Source organism: Eschrichtius robustus, chromosome 3 (genome assembly GCF_028021215.1).
Source record: "Eschrichtius robustus isolate mEscRob2 chromosome 3, mEscRob2.pri, whole genome shotgun sequence".
NCBI lineage: Eukaryota > Metazoa > Chordata > Mammalia > Artiodactyla > Eschrichtiidae > Eschrichtius > Eschrichtius robustus.
The window spans coordinates 129929686-129939334 of record NC_090826.1 but is presented as its reverse complement, the minus strand read 5'-3'; the positions used below and the strand labels follow the sequence as shown (position 1 = coordinate 129939334).

The window sequence follows — 9649 nt, the reverse complement described above, 5'->3', positions numbered from 1 at the left end:
CTAGAGTTGGTGGACCATCATATGGGCATTGAGAACCTTGGTTGTGAGGATTTACTTTTTCTTCTGCTGGTCACTGTGACACGACTACAAATTAAATTCTGAGGTTGAGACTATTTGGGCCACACTAGCAGTGTGAACTTAGACCACTTGTATGAGTGCCAGCTTGTAGTTTCATTTCTCAGATGAGATGTTATTCACCCTGTCTCCATCGGTGCCGAGACCGAGGCATGCAAGATTTTTTGCTGTCTCTGTGTGGTGAGTTTATTTCTTGTTTACTTCTGTATGGAAAGTGTGGCCCTTTGGTGTCTCAGCTTTATGTAGGGGTCTCCCATTAGATTCTTCATCTTGTGCATTAAAAAAAAAAATTATGTATTTATTTGGCTGCGTTGCGTCTTAGTTGCGTCACGCGGACTCAGTAGTTGCGGCACACGGGCTTAGTTGCCCCACGGCATGTGGGATCTTAGTTTCCCGAGCAGGGATGGAACCCACATCTCTGCATTGGAAGGCAGATTCTTAACCACTGGACCACCAGGGAAGTCCCTTCTTTATTGGTATATAAAATAATGGTGCATCTTTTCATTGATGGCATCTTAGATAGGGTAACATACAGTGATTAATTAGAAAGTCTAGCACTTTGTAAATGGAATGTGAGATGGTACGTGGAATGAGGGTGCCACAGCAGGGGAGAAAGCCACTGAAAAGGGATGCAGGAACAAATGAAAATACTACTTCATTGTCTACAGTCAGTCAGAAAAGAATAAGAATCTGACTTGACTGATACAGTACCATTATTATAACTATTGACTGGAAACAGTAGTCGGGAACAGTAGTTCCCAATAGTTATAATAATGGTACTGTAATAATGGTACTGTAATGGTATTATAATAGTTATAATAACTGATACAGTACCATTATTATAACTATTGACTGGGAGACTAAATGCTTGGGAAAGAGATGTGATACTAGTGAGACCTTGTACTTTAGGATAGATGTCAAAGGCCCAAGCATAGCTAGGAGAGTGGCTCCAAGAGTTTACAAAGTGTAACTACAGTTCAATATGTGTAGGTCCAAGTTCTTTCCCTGGGAGGGAGGGGGCCCGGGGGGCTCTTGCCCAACATTTGTTTATTCTTCATCTCCCCTACTAAATGTAGATTTCACTAAGGGCAGGAACTTTGGCTTCCTTCTTCAGCAACGTCTTCCAGTGCCTAGCATGGTACCTGACTCCTACCAGGGGCTTAACAAATACATCTGCAATGAATAAATAGGGGATGGGTCACTATTGGCACTGCCAGGGGTGTTCTCGGGGCTCAGGCCTGAGTTTGCAGCGCTGAGGAGGTCCAGATACCAGGCCCAGAGCAAACAGTCTGAGGTTCAGAGATACTAGAGGTGGGAGCAAAGTCGGGAAGCCAGATGGGTCAGCGAGGAGGGGAGATGACATCATCTCCAGTGAAGAGGACTGGAAGCAGGCAGAGGGCCGGATGCTGGAGGAGGGCCCTGAGCTGGGGAGCAGGTTCCTCTTCATTTCTCTTTGCAGTCCTGAGCTTCTGGTGTGGGTGCGCTGAGGGCAGGGAGGAGAGCCTTCCTGGAGTGAGCCCAGAGGGTTCAGAAAACACTAAGAGATGCATTTTGAAAAATGCTATCAGTGAGATCCCTAAACCATAACAATATCTTACAAAATTTCTTGTCTTCAGAGCAACTCATAGAAACAAAGCAGCAGAGTGTTTTGTAACTCTCATCCTCGTCACCAAACTCCTTTGTTCTTCGACTCACTGCAATCCAGTTGAACAAGTAATACATGAACTAAGGTTATCCCCAATATCTTAATTATGGCATCTGGTGACTTCTTTTCATTCCTTTCCTGCTTGACTTCCCTGTGGCATTTGCAACCACTGATAACCTTCTGTTTCCTAAAATTTTCTGCCCTTGGTTTCTGGGACACCTACTCCCAGTTTCTTCTCAATTTAACTTTCTTCTTTCTCTTTCTTGTCCTTTATTTATTAATATTCTCCAGGCCTGCCCGCTTGGAATCCCCCTCTTTTCACACTATACACCACACCACCATCTCCTTGAATTATCTCATTGGTACCTGTAGCTTCAAATACCACCTTTAGACTGATGACTCCTAGACATGACCCCCCAGTCCAGATCTCTCTTCCTAGGGCCAGACCATATATTCAGCTAGGAACTACCAAGATTTACCAACCTTGCCGGATTATTGCAAAAGCCTCTAACTGATCTCTTTCCAACTGGCGTTTCCTCCTTCCACTCAGCTGCCATTGTTTGTTCTTTCTCAGACCCAGTTCTGACAATGCTTTTCTCCAGCTTATTCAGTTAAGTATTACACAGCCAAATAATCCAAATAATGTCATAACCGGTATTTTGCACATGACTTTATGATCACACTTATCATACGGTGTTGTAATGCTTTGTTTCCACGTTGTCTTTCTCATTGGACTGTGAGTTTCTACAGAAAAGTATTATGTTGGAATCTTTTTTGTAAGGCTTCCATAGAGTACACAATAGGAACTCAAGTACTGAATGAATGAATGAGAGCAAATGTTGGATTGGGCTGAGGTACCTTCTTGTTAAACATTATTAACTCCTTTTAAAACCAACACTGTGGGACTTCCCTGGTGGTGCAGTGGTTAGGAATCTGCCTACCAACGCAGGGGACACGAGTTCGATCCCTGGTCTGGGAAGATCCCACATGCCGTGGAGCAAATAAGCCCATGCGCCACAACTACTGAGCCTGTGTGCCACAACTACTGAAGCCTACACGCCCTAGAGCCCGTGCTCCGCAACAAGAGAAGCCACCGCAATGAGAAGCCCGTGCACCGCAACAAAGAGTAGCCTCCACTTATGCAACTAGAGAAAGCCCACGCACAGCAACAAAGACCCACAGCAGCCAAAAAAAAAACCCAACACTGCCACATTTCTAATTAATTTATCAATTCCTTAATACATCACCCCTGTTGACTCTTGTGTAATATTCTACAAGAAAAAAAAAAACTTCTAAGCACAGAATTAACCCTAAAATAAGAGCCCTCCAAACACAATTTCAGATCCATCAGGTAATACTGCATTTAAAGTGAATTAATAATTTATATTTACTGAGAGCTAGGTGCTAAGGTGCTGTACATAATTACTTCCATTAAATGTATGGCAACCCTATAAGGTATATTACTATCTTGGTGTTACAGATGAGGAAACTCAGCCAGCGTGAGTACAGAGCCCAAGCGTATAACCACTATTGTTCCTCACCCCCTTAGAGGTTGTCCTTTTGCACTAGATCCAATATCGAGTGCTCTTTAAAATTAGCTTATGGACAATTCTCCTAGGAAACTCTTTCTTCCCTTCCCCACCCCTCCTACTACCCTGTGCATACCTCTATCACAGCACTTCTAACGTTTCATTGTGATTATCTATCAACCTACCTCTACTGCCCAATTAGATCACAAACTTCTCAGGAGCAGAAAACAATGATATTCACTGTTGGATCTACAGCACCCAACACAATGCCTATTGCTCAGTAGGTTTTCACAGAATGTTCATTTAATTAAATTAAAGTAAATGACACAGGTCAATGGAACAGAACAGAGAGCCCAGAAAAAAATCCACGCATACATGGTCAATTAATTTACAACAAAGGAGCCAAGAATATACAATGGGAAAAGGACAACCTCTTCAAGAAATGGTATTGAGAAAACTGGGCAGCCACATGCAAAAGAATGACACTTGGACCACTATCTTACACCATACCAAACATTAACTAAGACTTGAACATAAGACCTGAAACCATAAAGCTCCTAGAAGAAAACACAGGCAGTGAGCTCCTTGACACCTGGCTTGGCGATGATTTTTTGAATCTGATACCAAAAGCAAAAGTAATAAAAGCAAATTAAACAAGTGGGATTACATCAAACTAAAAAGCTTCTGCACAGCAAAGGAAACCATAATCAAAATGGAAAGGCAACCTACTGAATAGGAGAAATAATTGCAAATCATATATTCAATAAGGAGCTAATACCCAAAATATGTAAAAAAAAAAAAAAACAAAACTCATACAACTAAAAAAAAAAAAAAAAACCCAACAACCCAATTAAAAATCTGTGTCTAAGAAGACATTTTTCCTAAGAAGACATACAGATGACTAACAGGTAGATGGAAAGATGTTCAACACCATTAATCACCAGGGAAATGCAAATCAAAACCACAATGTGATAAACCTCACACCTGTCAGAATGGCTACTGTCAAAAAAACAAGAAATAACAAGTGTTGGCAAGGATGTGAAGAAAAGGAAACTCTTGTGCACTCTTAGTAGAAATGTAAATTGGTGCAAACACTATGAAAAACAGTATGGAGTTTCCTCAAAAAACTGAAAATAGAACTACCATAAGACCCAGTAATTCTACATCTGGATATTGATCTGAAGAAAATAAAAACACCAACTTGAAAATATATCTGCACAGCCATGTTCATTGCAGCATTATTTACAATAGCCAAGATATGGAGACAACCTAAGTGTCCACCAATGGATGAATGGATAAAGAAATTACATACGCACACACACGAATATTATTCGGCCATAAAAAGAATGAAATCTTGCCAACAACATGGATGGACCACAAGGCAATTATGCTACGTGAAATAAATCAGACAAAGACAAATACCATATGATCTCATTTTTTTATGTGGAATCTGAAAAAACAAAACAAAACTCAAACTCATAGATACAGAGAACAGATTGATGGCTACAAGAGGCAAGGGGTGATGGGGAGTAGAAGAAATAGGTGAATTTTATTTCAGCTTAAATAAATAGGATTTAAAAATTTTTTAATGACCATAGCTATGAACTGGTTACAGATTCATTCATTTGGGTTATCTTCATAATCAGTAGTGACTGCTAGAATGAACAAAATCAAAAAGAAATGTTTTAAATCAATGGAAAAATTACTCCTGTCCTTTGTGCAGCTATATAAGCAGAGAACCCCTCACTTCTTTTTTTTAACATCTTTATTGAAGTATAATTGCTTTACTTTGTTGTGTTAGTTTCTGCTGTATAACAAAGTGAATCAGCTATATGTATACATATATCCCTATATCCCCTCTCTCTTGTGTCTCCCTCCCACCCTCCCTCTCCCACCCCTCTAAGTGGACACAAAGCACCGAGCTGATCTCCCTGCGTTATGCAGCTGCTTCCCACTAGCTATCTATTTTACATTTGGTAGTGTATATATGTCCATGCCACTCTCTCACTTTGTCCCAGCTTACCCTTCCCCCTCCCCGTGTCCTCAAGTCTATTCTCTACGTCTGCGTCTTTATTCCTGTACTGCCCCTAGGTTCTTCAGAACCATTTTTTCTTTTTTAAGATTCCATATATATGTATTAGCATACTGTATTTGTTTTTCTCTTTCTGACTTACTTCACTCTGTATGACAGACTCTAGGTCCATCTACCTCACTACAAAACAACTCAATTTCGTTCATTTTTATGGCTGAGTAATATTCCATTGTATATATGTGCCACATCTTCTTTATCTATTCCTTTGTCGATGGACACTTAGGTTGCTTCCATGTCCTAGCTATTGTAAATAGAGCTGCAATGAACATTGTGGTACATGACTCTTTTTGAATTATGGTTTTCTCAGGGTATATTCCCAGTAGTGGGATTGCTGGGTCTTTTCTACCTCCATTTCCTCACTCCTTTCTCACTTTTTCCTTTTTCTTTCAATTTAAGGAAAAAAATCTCATTTTACCTTATTTAAAGTCCTTTAAGCCATAAAGTCTTAGTATAATATAAAATGCTCAAAATGTTGCACATTTACCTTTATAGGAGTTTTTATATTTATATATTATAATAATTTATGTATTGTTAGTTTTAAATAATCTAGAAATAGTGCTGGGGAATCTTCATTTCAGTGTGGAACCCAAAGACTGAAAGAGTGACCCCAACTGTTCCCTGTTACCAAAGATCATCTGGTCCCCACTGAACTCATGGACTGCACAGATCTAGCCCATCTACCAGATTCTTAAACCTCTTCAGGGAATGAGATTCTAGAATTTAATAGTCCATTGAGTGGAGAAACTTGTCTTTCTTTTCCCAGTGAGAAAAATGATTTTTACATTTCTTATAACTCAAATGTCTCTGCTGAAATAGAAGCAAGCTTATTTTCTTTTGTTTGGTTCTCAGCCAAGTTAGAGAACACAAGTTAGAGAATAAATTTTAATATGCATATTAAAAGAATAACTCCCTTCCAGGAACTTCACAAAGGGCATCAAAGAACAGCATTGTCAATTCCCCCTGGATCCTAGACCAAGAGGTTTAATTACAATAACAAGATTTTAAAGATCAGGTCTGATTATTAGTAAGATTATTTGGCCATACACACATATTCCTTTAATTCCACTTTAGAATGGGTATAAGAAGAAATTATCACTGCACCAAAAAGTAGATAGAATAAAAAAAATAAATTAATTAATTAAATAAAGCAAATGCAGGGAAGCCCTAGGCAAACTCATTGCCGTTGGGGGCAACAAAGCCTGCCCCCAGAACTGGACTCCTTATTTCTCTTCTACTTTCCAAAGGTTTCTCAATATTGAAACTGATGCCCTCTCTTTTAGCATAAAAATTTCACAACCTCCTCGAAAGTCACTAATATGCAAAAGTTAACTAATAGTTTTTGGCTAGAGTCTAAGTTTCTGAATATCCTCACCAGCTAAAAAGACTTTGTTCAGATTTACTTTCATTATGTTCTATTTTAACACAATAAGAATATTTTATTTTAAATATGTGTATATGCAAAATATTGAAATATTGCATGCACTTTCTAACTGCACTCCTCCCCCATAGATCGTGATATGTTCCTCCTGGGAATCCCTGGGCTTTCTAGTTTTGCTCTGGCCAGACTCCCTTCTGTGGGCAGCCCTTCGAACCTTGTTCCATGATGGGGTTTGCCACAGATAACCAGGCTTCCAAGATGATGAACTCCTGCCCTTGACATTTTCAAGTGCCTCCTTTCCCCTCCATACACACTCCGCCTCCCTCCCCACGGCTGCTGTGCTCCACTTTGGGCTCCAGCTGAGGACTAGAACACCAGGGCTGACTGCTGTAAGACTCGTTCACTGACTTTGCCACACTCTTGGGTCTAGTCTGCCTTCCTACCCTCTACCATCCACCGCCCAAGCCTTGTCTATCCTTGTGGGCGAGTTTCATGCCAGGGCCTGCTTCCCATTCCAAGCACATGACACATGCCGACAACAGGCTGAGAGAACAGAGGTCTCTGCCTGGAGCAAGCACATGGCATTCCCTACCCTGGGAAAACCCAAGACGAGGCTTGGCTTGGCTTGGCTTGGCTTGGAGCCATTTTTATCCCTCAGAAGGTAGAGGATTCTACAGAGGAATTGCTACTTTGAACTTAACTCTAACAAGGTTGATGTGATTGATTGCAAGGAAATATTAGATATACTGTGTTGAATAAGAACTGGGCACTGCTTACAATCAAAGAGGCAGGGTAGGGTAGTGGAAAGAGCTCCAACTACATGCTCAGAAAGACCTCAGTTCAATTCCCAGCTTGGTGTGAACTTGGCGAACTTATTTAACATTTGTGAGTTCAATTTCCTCATTCATGTAATGGGGATAATAACTCTACCTATTTTGTAGGGTTGCTGTAAAGGTGAAATGTGAATTCACAGTGTCCAGCATGTACTAGGGGACACAGTAAGTGCTCAGCTGAGCATTTATGAGCATACAGTATGAGTTTGATAAATGTTAGTTTAAAAAGTCAGCTTTCCAAATGTTAAATGAAAATTTGTTTGCTCCTGCGGTCAGAGACTCTAAATGGATACCATGAATGTTATTGCATCAATCCTTGTAGGATTTTTTCTTTTGTGCCATTTGGCTAATTAAGTATTTTATTCTTTAAAAATTAATGGGTCATGGACTTCCCTGGTGGTGCAGTGGTTAAGAACCTGCCTGCAATGCAGGGGACACGGGTTCAATCCCTGGTCCGGGAAGATCCCACGTGCCGCGGAGCAACTAAGCCCACGCACCACAGCTACTGAGCCTGCGCTCTAGAGCCTGTGTACCACAGCGAAGCCCGTGTGCCTAGAGCCCGTGCTCCGCAACAAGATAAGCCACCGCAATGAGAAGCCCACATACTCAACAAAGATCCAATGCAGCCAAAATTAAATAAAAATAAATCAATTAATTAAAAAAAATTAATGGGTCATGATAGTAAAATAAGTTTAAAAGCTGAACAATTGGGCTTCCCTGGTGGCGCAGTGGTTGAGAATCTGCCTGCCAATGCAGGGGACACGGGTTCGAGCCCCGGTCTGGGAAGATCCCACATGCCGCGGAGCAACTAGGCCCGTGAGCCACAATTACTGAGCCTGCGCGTCTGGAGCCTGTGCTCCGCAACAAGAGAGGCCGCGATAATGAGAGGCCCACGCACCGCGATGAAGAGTGGCCCCCACTTGCCACAACTAGAGAAAGCCCTCGCACAGAAACGAAGACCCAACACACCCATAAATTAAAAAAATTAAAAAAATAAAAGCTGAACAGTTTACCAAAAAAATATATAAAAATGACCCTTAAACATATTGCAAACATGTCTGATCTCATAATTTGAGAAACACAAATTTCAATTACAGAGATATAATTTCTCTAAAATTGATTTTAAAATAAAAACTACTACCACTGTTGTCGAAGCTGAGGGAAACAGGCACTTGCATACATTTCTGGTGATAATATAAATTAGAAAACTCTCATAAAGGGATATTTTGCAATATCTAATAAATATACATATGAGCTTAGCTTAAAAAATATGGAACGCTTCACAAATTTGCATGTCACTCTTGTGCAGGGGCCATGCTAATCTTCTCTGTATCCTTCCAATTTTAGTATACATGCTGCTCTTATTATTGAGACATACTTTAATCTTCATTATAGAACACAGGAGACCAAGATTCACAGGGGTTAAGTAACTCGGCCAAAGTTACACAATTATAAAGTATCACAATTCCGAGTTTATCCCTGTGATTCTATCAACCTGGTATGGTCAGAGTGTTATCTCATGCTTATCAGAAGTTCTTATTGGTAGTTACATAGGGACTTGATTAATAGACAAGAAAAATTAGTAATTTTTCAATAAATGGCTCGTACTTGGTAGCAGCATTTGAGATTACCAACATGAAGACAGACAGTATCTAAAGAGGTCTTTGGCATTCTAAAACACAATTATCTTGGTCTCTTTGACAGGCAATTCATTGAAAAAAAGAAGTTGAGGTATCTTTTTTTTAGATTAAAAGAGCCCCAAATGCAATGTGTCACCTTGATTTGATTTGGCTTTGTTCAAAGCCATGATAGACATGTTGGCAACAAATTGGGGAATTTGAATATGGACGAAGTGGAGAAAACAAGCAGGAATTATTGTTCATTTTTTGTTACTTTTGATAAAGGTGTTACCCTTTGAAGGAGAATTTTGCAGGGGTGGGGTACAGAGCTGCAAGTGGTAAAATGAACTATTAGTGGTAAAATGTCATGTGTCTTTATTTTTAAATGATTGAGCCAAACAATATGTAAATAGAGGAAATGTGACAAAATATTGACAATTGTAGACCCTAGGTGAGGATACATAGGTGTTCTTTGTGC

General features: G+C 40.1%; 1 non-coding gene across 1 annotated transcript; it reads right to left on the bottom strand.

Moving 5' to 3' along the window:
- Positions 1–8816: 8816 nt before the first annotated feature.
- Positions 8817–8920, bottom strand: LOC137763121 (U6 spliceosomal RNA). The gene has a single exon (XR_011073687.1). It is a non-coding gene; the product is annotated as a U6 spliceosomal RNA (small nuclear RNA).
- Between the last annotated feature and the right edge of the window lie 729 nt (positions 8921–9649).